The sequence below is a fragment of the Carassius carassius genome, chromosome 13, assembly GCF_963082965.1.
Source record: "Carassius carassius chromosome 13, fCarCar2.1, whole genome shotgun sequence".
Taxonomy (NCBI): Eukaryota; Metazoa; Chordata; class Actinopteri; order Cypriniformes; family Cyprinidae; genus Carassius; species Carassius carassius.
The window spans coordinates 15,484,926-15,498,866 of NC_081767.1; the positions used below are offsets into that span (position 1 = coordinate 15,484,926).

Consider the following 13,941-nt stretch of genomic DNA (forward strand, 5'->3'; position numbering starts at 1 on the left):
CTTGTTACCATAAAGGTACTGGTGAAACTTTCATATTCCAAAACCTATCGCTAGCGCCTCCTTCTCAATAGAGGGTTTTCACCTACGTCACGATTTGGTCAGTTACCCGGATGCGCGACCATATTGGAGGTACTCGGATGTAAACAACGGCATGGATTGCACTGTTTATGTACTACTGAACAAAATGTTACACTAATTTCTGATGTCTAAACCACGGGAACAACACATGGAAGCTGCAAAATCATATAGAGAAGGACTTAAAGCAGGAAAGAGCTCAACATTTTGACAAACTTAAGGTAATATGTGGTAAAGATCTGAACGAGCTAGCTTCTCTAACTAGTCCTTACTTTTATTTCATATCCCGACATTGACTAACTTACGTTCAGATTGTCAGTCCAAAATAAAGCACATGAAATCCGTTTCAAGCTATACATCCATATGTGGTTTAATATCCTATTCAAATCAGATATCAGGAAATCCACCAGTCTGAACGCTCTTTCGCGTGGTTTATGTGACTTTCTCACGCCACGTAAAATGTAAACATCAGACGTTGTTATAGGGAACATGCTGAAAGTCGCTGCCGAAACAAGGCTGTGTTGTTGCAAAGTGCCGGACGAGCAGAAAATTATTATTTTTGAAAAGTATTTTGAAACCGGCGCGGAAAAAGAGTTGTGCAAACAGTAACTTACCAGCCTCCTACAGTTCTGCAGCTCGAGACGCAGTAACTTAGTCCAGCGTGGCCAGAGCCGCCTTAACCACTGTCCGTGTGTTGAAAAAAAAACTTAGATTAAACACACTCGCAACAGACACACCCCAAAGCGGAGACGTTACTGCAATGCCATGCGCACTGAGCAGACTTTTGCCGCTGTAGTGGACAGGACACGCACTGAAAGGTGCGTTCAGACCGGACGCGAATAGCGCGTCAGGCGCGAGTGATTTCAATGTTAAGTCAATGCAAAGATGCGTCAAATTTAAATAAGAAAACATTTATATTGCAAATGCAATACCCCTCCATCAACGCAACATCATTGCCGTGTTGTCAAAGAGCTGCGTGGACACACAAATCGGACCTGAACAGTTGCAATACAGCGTGGACATCATTTTAGATAATATTCCAAACGGATACAAAGATAATTGGATTGACAGTGTGTATGTACCCATAGTTAACTATTTTACGTCAAAAATGTAGCCATAGATAATGCTTCATTTACACATGTGGCTGATGCTGTGCCTCTCTCTACCTCAAACGCCATCTTTCATCAGTTTTTTGCACTCTTCTCTTTAACTTTCGACAGTCTATAGAACTAGAAATGTTTTTTCTCGGTGCGACCAATGAGTACAGACCAAAACTTGACCATTTTTCAGAAGCAATAATCAGCCAAATTTGCGAGTCCATTCAGTTCAATGGCACTGTTTATGTTCAGTGCCTCCAAAATGGCCGACTTCCGGGTTGATGACGCGTCGTGAAAACCCTCTATATGAGCATAGTTTTGTTCCGCTTTGCTGAGCGCTCGTGACGCATAGGCTATCGGTCTCTCCTCATTATCGGGCATGACGTGCGAGAGCACTGCGCCAACCCCATAGGGCGAAGCATCACATGCGAGCTGGAGGGGCAGTTTAGGATTGTAGTGGGTCAATACTTCCTGTGAAACAAGTAAAGCTTTTGATGCCTGGAACGCTGACTCACAGGCTGACGTCCACTGCCATTTCTTCCCTTTATTTAACAGATCATTTAGTGGTATCATGATAGTAGCTAAATCGGGAATAAAACGTCCGTAATAGTTCAGCATTCCTAGGAACGAACGTAGCTGACTGACATCCCCAGGTGCCGGTGCTTCCACAATAGCACGTACCTTCTCTGGTGATTTGTGGAGTCCCTCTGCGTCAATGAAATGACCTAAGTATTCCACAGACTCCTGGAAAAATAAGCACATCTCAGACTTGAGATGCAGTCCGTGTTCCACTAGCCTGCCCAGGACTGCATCCAGAGTTTTTAGGTGTGTCATTTCATCTGGACCACTAATCAGTATGTCGTCCAGGTAGCAATCTGTATACGGCAGTCCGAGAAGCTCTTGGTCCATAGCCTTTTGAAATAAGGCGGGTGATGAAGCTACCCCAAACGGTAAGCGATTAAAACAGAATAGCCCTTTTTGTGTTGAAATAGCCAGCAGCTCCCTAGACTTCTCTTCTACCTCCATCTGTAGATAAGCATGTAATGCCTCTTTCTCCGAGGTCAGAAGATTTTGTCTGATCGAATAATTGCCGGGCTTAAGACAGGAAAAAACATTTATGCAAACTTATTTATGGGCAAATTCGAACAGGATTTTATCCATAACAATAATCCTTTTAAACAACAATTAAAAGTGTGGTACAGATACATAGATGATATTTTTTTTGTGTGGTCGGGTTCAAAAGAGGAATTGTCTGCCTTTCATGGTTTTGTTAATACGAGATTGCCAGCAATCAAATTAACATTGACCCATGACGATACGCTCTTGCCCTTTTTGGATGTTCTGGTAAGGAAAGTAGAGAATGTGTTACACACTGAAATTTATCGTAAGGAAACGGATCGTAACTCCTTCCTACATTTCCAGAGTTTCCATCCACCTGCTCTCAAACGCAGTTTGCCTTACAGTCAACTATTAAGAGTACGCCGTATTTGTGATGATGATGAGGTGTTTGAGCGACAAGCAAATGAATTATGTCAAAGATTTATTGACAGGGGATACACACATAATTTAGTACGTGACTGTTTGGAACGCGCACGCAGCATCCAACGTACTGATCTGTTGACCAAACGGACTGATAAGAATAACGCTAACACTGCAGTGACTTGTGTATCCACGTATGGTCAGATTTCAAATAACTTAAAGAATATTGTACATCGCCATTGGCACATTCTAAGTAGTGACCCGAACTTGGGCGACACGTTCCAAGATCCGCCGCGCAGCTGCTTTAAACGTGCACCCAACCTCAGAGATCAGCTAGTGCGCTCGCACCTTTCTGCGCCAACTCACTCGCCTTTTCCCTTTAGAATACCATACGGGAATTTCAAATGTTTGAATTGTGCTGCTTGTAATTCTATGATCACAGAAAATTCCTTCACACATCCAAAAACAGGCAGGGTGTATAAAATAAAGGGCAGAATCACATGTCTATCAACTTTTATTGTGTATCTACTAACGTGTCCTTGTGGTTTACTTTATGTGGGCAAAACAAAGCGACAATTGAAAACCCGAATTTTCGAACACAAATGTGCCATCAGAAAGAATGACGATAAATCATCAGTTGCAAGACACTTTAATTCTGTGGGACATAATGCCAACATGCTCAAATTTATGGGCTTGGAGCTGGTCAATCGACCTCCAAGAGGTGGAGACCGTGAGAACCTCCTCTTGCAGCGAGAGGCTTGATATATTTTTAATTTGAATACTTGCATCCCGCACGGGATGAATGAAGATCTATCACTAAGCTGTTTCCTATAAATGCAGGTTAATACTACATGTGTATGGAATGTGTTAAAATTCTTGATGTATTATGTGTATTATATTGCAGTATATAGCGACACCATTGGTCCTGGTATCACTTTTGATGATGATGACGACGATGGGTGTGTCAATGACAATGGGTGTGGGTATTTAAGATTGGTTACAAGCTTTCCTGATTGCACACTGAATAAGGCACACGCCGAAACGCGTTTGTGCAAAATAAACGTTTTATATGCATAGTGCGGCCTCTTTACTTTGTTTCATATGTGTTATATAAGGCCAGCACTCTGAAAATCTAAAAAAAACATAGTGAAGCCTGCTCCCAACCTTATCACTTGATGGTGATCTTGAAATCTCCACAGAGCCTTACTGTGCCATCCTTTTTACTGACAGGCACCACGGGCATGGCCCAATCACTGTGCTCCATGGGTGAGATCACTCCCAGTTCTGTCAGTCGCTTTAGTTCAGCCTCGACTCGTGGTCGTAGAGCATATGGCACATTACGTGGTGGGCAAAATTTTGGAACACTGTTAGGTTTAACAGTCAATGTGGCCTTAATTCCCTTCATTGTGCCTATATTATTAGAGAAAACAGCGGAGTGTCTCTTTAACACCGTCTCCAAGTTGTCTTTCTCTTTTTGCTCAATTGCTTGCACAGTCTTTGAATCTTTCCAGTTCAGTTTAATTACTCTCAGCCACTCTCTGCCAAACAATGCGGGTGCATCCACTTTAACTACATACAAAGGCAAATCAGCACATTGCTTGTTTAACCTTACTTGCACTTTGATGACCCCTTCTGGTGCCAACGGCTCTCCAGTGTATGTCTTGAGCATTATATCAGTGGGTTGCAGTGGTAGCTGGCTCAGCGTGCTTTTATACTGTTCCCAAGGGATCAACGACACAGCAGCCCCTGCATCCAATTCCATCTCCATTTTCTTGCCATTTACAACAGGTAGCACTGAGATTCGTGAATATTTCCCTTTTTGTGACATGGCATAAAGTCCCAACTCACAGTCAGTGTCAGATTTATTTCCCTCACTTTCACTTTCATCGTCTCGTCTCAACGTGATAAATTCTCTTCTTTTTACTTTTGACACTGCGCTTACTTGTATTACCTTTCTGTTCAGGTGTTTCCACTTTCTGTTTCCATTCTCGGTCACGACCGTTCTTTACGCAACGCCAGCATTTTTGAGAAAACACTGCGTTCACTTTCAGGGAGCCACTTAACTGCTGCACGTCACGCGCGGCTGTTTCAGCCGATATCGCGTAATCGACTGCTTTCTGAAACGTGAGATCTTTCTCTTTCAAAGGAGCTTCTGTACAGTTTCACTTTTAAGTCCACACACAAATCTGTCCCTTAGTGCGTCTTCTAAGTAAGCACCAAACTCACAATGTTCTGAAAGTCCTTTCAATACCGCCACATATTGCGCCAATGTCTCTCCTCCTCCCTGGTTTTGCTTGTGAAAACGAAATCTCTCCGCAATTACGAGTGGCTTTGGAGTGAAATGAGCCTGCAACGCTCCCACAATATTGTCATAGTCCATCTCCCCAGGCTTTTCGGGAGCAACTAAACTACGAAGCAGTCCATAAGTTTTTGATCCGAGCACACTCAACAGTACCGGTACTTTTTTTGCGTCCCTGATCTCATTAGCCAAGACATAATGTGCAAAACGTTCAATGTACGTTGCCCACTGCTCACCGGACTCATCGAAAGGATCCATATGTCCAATTATTCCAGCCATGATGTGTCTGCTTCTAGTCTCTGTCACTGTAACGTTAGACTCTTCAGAAAAAGACTGATCCATCAACTCTTTACAGCTACCCTAGCTCACTAGCTCGGTGCTGTTTTAGCGTGGTTGTTCTTTTATTATCCAAACTTGACCAACACCGGCATTTCTCTTGCCGATGCAGTGAAAAGTGTTCCGGATTACACAACACGTCGCCAGTTTATATTATGTTGCCGACTCAGGACTACACTTTTATCTATACATACAGAGCAACACGCACACGTTGTTTTCTCGGTTCACTGCTTCTTCAACCGCTTTTATTCAAAACAGACATCAACCAATAATAGAACACTGCTGCCCCCTAGTGGTTCAGTCTTTATATAACACAACATTTAGCTGCATACATAACAGACACCTTTTCCAGTTTTGAAGTCCAGTTACTGAAGGTAGATTATGTGTCACAGTGTCTGGGTTGTGTCCCTCGGTTTCCACTAGATGTCCTCCTTTCCCACGGTGTCTGTCACCTTATTAACTGTCTGTTCCCTTATTTGGTCACCTTCCTCCTAGTTTGAGTTAATTGATTATTCCCCACCTGTCTCCAGTTCCCTCATTCACCTTCTGTGTATGTATACCCGGTCTGTCTGTGTATGTGTCACGGAGTCCTTGTTGAATGTTTAATTCATGTCCGTCAGCTCTTGTCCTTGCCTTGTGTTTGTGTCTTGTTTATGTTTGGATGGATGTTTTGGTCTCGAACCCTGCCTGGACTGTTTACTCTATTTGGATTACCCTTTAATAAAAGACTTACCTGCAATTGGTTCCCTCTCCCGTGGTTCTTTGTAACACCGATCGTGACAGAAGGACTCCGTCACACAAGGAACCAGCGGTATGTCTTTTTCCCGCTCCCCAGCCAGGATGGCGGAGCGGAGGGCGAAGTATCTGAAGTTGATCACCCTCCGCCAAGAGGGCAATGAGGTGGGTGCCCTGGCACAGGTGTTCTGGTCCCTGGCCGAGGGCATGGGATACAATGACGCAGCCCTTAAAGACTATTTTAATGGCGGGCTGGATGATCCAGTGTTTCAGGAGGAGATGGCGCAGTTAGAGACACTGGAATTCTGGGAATTCGTGCGCTACCTGCAGCATCGGCTTCGGTGGGATGCCCCAGCCACTTCTGTCTCTTCCGGCGGGGTGGTCGTCAGCCCAGCACCACTGCCCAGGATGGCAACCAGCCAAGCACCACAACCCAAGATGGTCGTCAGCCCAGCACCACTGCCCAGAATGGCTACCAGCCAAGTGCCACAGCACAAGATGGCCGCTAACCCAGCGCCAATGCCCAAATTGGCCACCGTTCCAGCGCCACAGCCCAAGATGGCCGTCAGCCCAGCGCCAATGCCCAAATTGGCCACCGGTTCAGCTCCACAACCCAAGATGGCCGTCAGCCTAGCGCCACAGCACCAGATGGCCGTCAGTCCAGCGCCACAGCACAAGATGGCCGTCAGTCCAGCGCCACTGCACAAGATGGCCGCTAACCCAGCGCCAATGCCCAAATTGGCCACCGGTCCAGCGCCACAGTACAAGATGGCCGCCAGTCCAGCGCCACAACCCCAGATGGCCGCCAGCCCAGCACCACAGTACAAGATGGCCGCCTGTCCAGAGTCATGGCCCAAGATGGCTGCTTGCCCAGCGCCGCTGCACAGGATGAGAGTCTCAGCTGACCCTCCGGAGTCGATTCAGGTGCCAGTTGACCCTCCGGAGTCGAGTCAGGTGCCTGTGAACTCTCCAGAGTCGAGTCAGGTGCCAGTGAACTCTCCAGAGTCGAGTCAGGTGCCAGTGAACTCTCCAGAGTCGAGTCAGGTGCCAGTGAACTCTCCAGAGTCAGGGCTAGTCACCACTGATCCTCCAGAGTCAGGGCTAGTCACTGCTGATCCTCCAGAGTCAGGGCTAGTCACCGCTGATCCTCCAGAGTCAGGGCTAGTCACCGCTGATCCTCCAGAGTCAGGGCTAGTCACCGCTGATCCTCCAGAGTCAGGGCTAGTCACCGCTGATTCTCCAGAGTCAGGGCTAGTCACCGCTGATCCTCCAGCGTCAGGGCTAGTCACCGTTGACCTTTCAGAGTCAGGGCTAGTCACCGTTGACCTTTCAGAGTCAGGGCTAGTCACCGCTACCTTTCAGAGTCCAGTCAAGTCACCGGTGATCTTCAAGGACTGAGTCAAGTCACCGGTGATCTTCATGAACAAGGGCAAGTCACCGGTGATCTTCATGAACAAGGGCAAGTCACCTCTGATCTTCATGAACAAGGGCAAGTCACCATTGATCTTCATGGGCAAATACAAGTCACCAATGATCTTCATGAGCAAATACAAGTCACCAATGATCTTCATGAGCAAATACAAGTCACCAATGATCTTCATGAGCAAATACAAGTCACCAATGATCTTCATAAGCAGTGTCAGGCCAGCACCAATCTTCTGGAGTCCAGTAAGGACACCAGGGGATTACCAGAGTTTCATCGTCCCGTTGGTCCAGCCGCACGGAGGTCTGCTCCGCCTTGGGGGGCTCTGGTCCTGACCACATGGCTGTGGTGGTCTTCTGCTCCGCCCTGACCACACGGTTGTGGGGGTCTTCTGCCCCGCCCTGGAGGGGCTTCATGTTGTTTTTTGTTTTTGTGTTCACTCCTGTCCCTGTTCCTCTCTGTCAATCTGACCCTCTGTCCCTCCCCCTGAACCTCCTCCGGTCCTCCTCCCTCCTGGTCTCCCTGTTTGGTGTTCACACTTCTGGTGTCTGTTCCCCATGTTTTTCTTTTCTGGCCCTCCGTCCCTCCCCCTGAGCCTCCACCTGTCCGCCTCCCTCCTGGTCTCTGTTTTGTGTCTGTCGTGGAGCGTTTGGGAGCCGCTCCGTAGAGGGGGGGGTACTGTCACAGTGTCTGGGTTGTGTCCCTGGGTTTGATGTCCTAGATGTCCTCCTTTCCCACGGTGTCTGTCACCTTATTTACTGTCTGTTCCCTTATTTGGTCACCTTCCTCCTTGTTTGAGTTAATTGATTATTCCAAACCTGTCTCCAGTTCCCTCATTCACCTTCTGTGTATTTATACCCGGTCTGTCTGTGTATGTGTCACAGAGTCCTTGTTGAATGTTTAATTCATGTCCGTCAGCTCTTGTCCTTGCCTTGTGTTTGTGTCTTGTTTATGTTTGGATGGATGTTTTGGTCTCGACCCCTGCCTGGACTGTTTACTCTATTTGGATTACCCTTTAATAAAAGACTTACCTGCAATTGGTTCCCTCTCCCGTGGTTCTTTGTAACACCGATCGTGACATTATGGTCCTATGCTATGAGCTCTGATTTACAGACCCCCTAAATGCAATAAGGATTTTATTCAACAATTTTATGATTTTCTCTCTGATCTGGTGACTCGGGCTGATAGACTATTGATTCTTGGGGATTTTAACATTCATCTCTGCTGCCTTCTAGAACGTTGGTCAAAGAATTTGTAAATATTTTAGAGTCTTTGAACTTTGTACAATCTGTATGTGGTCCAACTCACAATTTGGGTCATACACTAGATTTGGTAATGTCTTGTGGGGTTTTTATTTCAAATCTGGAGGTTATTGATGCATGTGTGTCTGACCATTATCTTATTACGTTTGAATCTGAGAGCTTTCTCCCGTCTTCTATTTGCCCTCAGCCTTCATGTCTCTCTAGAGCTATTCACTCAAATACTGCAAATTTGTTTTCTGAACATTTTTCTTCACATTTTAATAATAAACAGATACTGAATGCTTGACTGAGATATTTTATAAAGCATCCTCTATATCTATATATAAGTGTATTTTTACGCTTATATACAAGCGTAAAAAGATGAAGGTTGCTGGCCAGCCGTGGTTAAATGATGTCACCCGCGCTTTCAGGCAAGAGTGTCGAAAAGCAGAGCGAAAGTGGAAAAAAGATAGGCTACAGGTTTCATTTGACATTTTAAAATCAAGTCTTTTCAGCTATCAAACGGCAGTAAAAAAGGCAAAATCAAACTTTTTTCACTTCCTGTTTGTTGTTGGCAGCTGAACTGCGTTTGAGCTCCGTCACTATATTCTTTTCATTGACTATTTTTAACTCAAAAATCAATTTTATACATCACGTGTATAAAAACGTTTCCGTTTATATAACGTGTGAATATATCCTCTATTGTATTCTGCAACAAAATCAATCAGAGCGCCTCGCTATCACTAGTTTTATTTTGATCTCCCGGGTCCGCTATTAGCTTTTAGCCCGTTAGCATCAGCAAGCGTGGTTGCAGCTAACTGCGCTTACATTGCTAATACTCTATTCACACACATTACCACTGCTGTACTCACCGTTACGTGCTTTAATGGCGGATGAATGTCTCCACTCTGTGCGCTCGAGCTCGAGGCCGTGGGAAAGCAGATTCGCGACCTGGAGGTGAGGCAGGCCCAGCTGAGAGAGCGGAGAGCCGCGCTGGAATCATCCCGGGCTGACGCTCACAAGTCCGGGGTAAGTATACCGCGTGCTGCTAACAGTCCCACCACGTCTACTCCGTGTGTTTCTCTGCACAGGCCCGGTGCACCCAGGACGCGATCTTCCCAGATGTCCTTCACTGCGACGCCGGGACACCACGGACCCTGGGTGCATCCACAGCGGAGGAGGCGAGCCGGGTCCCGGGCGACGACTTCTCCCCCTCCTGCCTTCGACATCTCCATCCGGAACCGCTTCGCTCCCCTCCGCGAGACAGGACGCGACACTGTGATCATCGGAGACTCCATCGTCCGACACGTAAGTGCTACGTTAGCCGAAGGTAAAGTGCACACTCATTGTTTGCCTGGTGCTCGTGTTCTCGATGTTTCTGCGCAGATACCCGCGATCCTGAAGGCCGACGAGAGCCCCAGAGCGGTCGTGCTTCACGCCGGGTTAACGACACCACGCTGCGGCAGACGGAGACGCTGAAGAGGGACTTCAGCAGCCTGATCGAGACAGTTCGCAGCACGACGCCCGCGGCGACGATCGTCGTGTCAGGACCACTGCCCACATATCGACGAGGACACGAAAGGTTCAGTAGACTTTTTGCTTTAAATGAATGGTTGTTATCATGGTGTAAAGAACAGAAACTGCTATTTGTTAATAACTGGAATCTTTTCTGGGAGCGTCCTAGGCTGTTTCGCGCTGATGGATTACACCCCAGCAGAATCGGAGCGGAGCTGTTCTCTGACAACATCTCCAGGACACTTCGCTCCATGTGACTAGTAAGACAATTCTCTAATAACTATTATGATGAGTTTTGTTCCACCCGCTTAAATGATAAAAGTACTTGCGCTGTAAAAACTATTAAGACTGTGTCTGTTCCTCGAATAGTGAGGTCAAAATATAATGTAGGATCTAGAAAAAATCTTATCGTAATTAAACCAGAAAAATGTAAAGTAAATGAACAAAAACAGTTTTTAAAGTTTGGGCTCATAAATATTAGATCACTCACACCCAAAGCAGTTATTGTAAATTAAATGATCACAGAAAATAGTTTTGATGTACTCTGCTTGACTGAAACCTGGCTAAAACCAAATGATTATTTTGGTCCAAATGAGTCTACTCCACCGAACTACTGTTATAAGCATGAGCCCCGTCAGACTGGTCGTGGCGGAGGTGTCGCAACAATATATAGTGATATTCTCAATGTTACCCAGAAAACAGGATACAGGTTTAACTCTTTTGAAATACTTCTGCTAAATGTTACACTGTCAGACATGCAAAAGAAATCTAATGTATCTCTTGCTCTGGCTACTGTGTATAGACCACCAGGGCCGTATACAGAATTCCTAAAAGAATTTGCAGATTTCCTCTCAGACCTTCTAGTTACAGTTGATAAGGTGCTAATCATGGGAGATTTTAATATTCACGTTGATAATGCAAATGATACATTAGGACTTGCGTTTACTGACCTAATAAACTCCTTTGGAGTCAAGCAAAATGTCACCGGGCCCACTCATCGTTTTAATCATACACTAGATCTAATTATATCGCATGGAATCGATCTTACTGCTATAGATGTTGTACCCCAAAGTGATGATATTACAGACCATTTCCTTGTATCGTGCATGCTGCGTATAACTGATATTAACTATATGTCTCAGCGTTACCGTCTGGGCAGAACTATTGTTCCAGCCACCAAAGACAGATTCGCAAATAACCTGCCTGATCTATCTCAACTGCTATTTGTACCCAAAAATACACATAAATTAGACGAAATTACTGACAACATGGGCACTATTTTCTCTAATACATTAGAAGCTGTTGCCCCCATCAAATTGAAAAAGGTTAGAGAAAAACGTACTGTGCCATGGTATAACAGTAATACTCACTCTCTCAAGAAAGTAACTCGTAGTCTTGAACGCAAATGGAGAAAAACTAACTTGGAAGTTTTTAGAATTGCATGGAAAAACAGTATGTCCAGCTATAGACAGGCTCTAAAAACTGCTAGGTCAGAGCATATCCACAAACTCATTGAAAATAACCTACACAATCCAAGGTTTTTATTTAGCACAGTGGCTAAATTAACAAATTACCAGACGCCACCTGATTCAAATATTCCACCAACGTTAAATAGTAATGACTTTATGAATTTCTTCACTGATAAAATAGATAACATTAGAAATACAATAGCGAATGTAGATTCTACAGCGTCCAACACTTCAGTTTCATCCATCGCACCCAAAGATAAACTGCAGTGCTTTACAAATATAGGACAGGAAGAGCTAAACTTATCACTGTATCTAAACCAACAACATGTTTATTAGATCCTGTACCCACTAAATTACTAAAAGAGCTGTTACCTGGAGCCGAAGAACCGCTTCTCAATATCATTAACTCGTCGTTATCTTTAGGTCACGTCCCAAAACCATTCAAGCTGGCGGTTATCAAGCCTCTGATTAAGAAACCAAAACTAGATCCTAGTGTACTGGCAAATTATAGGCCTATTTCAAATCTTCCATTTATGTCTAAAATTTTAGAAAAAGTTGTGTCTGCTCAATTGAGCACCTTCCTGCATAAAAATGATCTGTATGAAGAATTTCAGTCAGGTTTTAGGACCCACCATAGCACAGAAACTGCACGTGTTAAAATTACAAATGACCTGCTCCTTGCGTCAGATCAAGGCTGCATCTCATTTCTAGTCTTACTTGATCTTAGTGCAGCGTTCGACACCATAGATCATGACATACTCATAGATCGATTACAAAACTATACAGGTATTCAAGGGCAGGCTCTAAGATGGTTTAGATCCTACCTGTCCGATCGCTACCATTTTGTTTATTTAAATGGGGTGTCATCTCATTTATCATCAGTAAAATATGGAGTGCCACAAGGATCCGTCCTTGGTCCCCTTCTATTTTCAATATACATGTTGCCCCTCGGTAATATTATTAGAAAATACGGAATTAGCTTCCACTGTTATGCTGATGATACTCAGCTGTATATCTCAACGAGACCAGATGAAACTTCCCAATTATCTAAGCTAACAGATTGTGTTAAAAATGTAAAAGATTGGATGACAAATTTTCTCCAATTAAATTCGGATAAGACAGAGATATTAATTATTGGACCAAAAAACAACACACAGAATCTTGTAGATTACAATCTGCAGCTAGACGGATGTACTGTTACTTCCTCTACAGTCAGAAATCTGGGTGTTATATTGGACAGCAAATTGTCTTTTGAAAATCATATTTCCAATGTTACAAAAACTGCATTCTTCCATCTTAGAAACATGTTATCTGTTTCTGATGCAGAAAAGCTAGTTCATGCATTTATGACCTCTAGACTTACAAATTATCATTACTTACCTATAAGGCCCTAAATGGTTTAGCTCCTGCGTACCTAACTAGCCTTCTACCACGCTACAACCCATCACGCACCCTACGGTCACAAAACGCTGGACTTTTGGTAGTTCCTAGGATAGCAAAGTCCACTAAAGGAGGTAGAGCTTTTTCCACATTTGGCTCCCAAACTCTGGAATAGCCTTCCTGATAATGTTCGGGGTTCAGACACACTCTCTCTGTTTAAATCTAGATTAAAAACGCATCTCTTTCGCCAAGCATTCGAATAATGTATCTCTTAAATTGTGAGTGTAGTTGCATCTGCATTTTTATTCTTTAGCTTGGGTTAAACTAATTTTACTTTGTTGGATCAGCAGCTATGCTAATGATGTCTCTATTTTGTTTCTATGTTTTGCCACGGGATTTACAACCCGTGGTAACTAGGATTTACACAAGCTCCAGTCTGGATCCAGAACACCTGAGAAGAGATGATGCTGACCCTCAGAGGACCCCAGATGATCCTAACCTTGAATCAACAAACAGAACTAACAATTATTGCTACATGTGTGACTGCATCATATAATTACTATTAATTAATAATATTGATAGTTCATCGTCTAGCTGACTACGTCTTGTATTATTATATATTTTTTTTTTTCTAAAATCCTGTCAAACGTGCACAAACTACTACTAAATATTGTAGAAACATAATTTTCTGTAAAGTTGCTTTGTAACAATTTGTATTGTAAAAAGCGCTATACAAATAAACTTGAATTGAATTGAACTTTTTTTTCTCAATTAATTTCTGACAGCGCTAAGCGTCCAAAAGTCCTGTTTGATACGATTGACTCTATTCTAAATTCGACCACTTATATTTTATCTGAGGCCTCTATTGAGCTTTGTGAAGATTTTTTAAAAC

At 44.1% G+C, this 13,941-nt stretch overlaps 2 long non-coding RNA genes across 2 annotated transcripts in view; one reads left to right on the top strand and one right to left on the bottom strand.

Moving 5' to 3' along the window:
• LOC132155991 (uncharacterized) overlaps nucleotides 1-13,941 on the top strand; it is a 118,544-nt gene that overhangs the window by 53,155 nt on the left and 51,448 nt on the right. The gene's annotated exons all lie outside the window — the stretch shown is intronic.
• Nucleotides 12,130-13,941, bottom strand: part of LOC132155990 (uncharacterized) — a 181,133-nt gene continuing 179,321 nt past the window's right edge. Inside the window, exon 3 of the long non-coding RNA XR_009437368.1 lies at nucleotides 12,130-12,182. This is a non-coding gene — a long non-coding RNA (uncharacterized LOC132155990). The remainder of the gene's footprint in view (nucleotides 12,183-13,941) is intronic.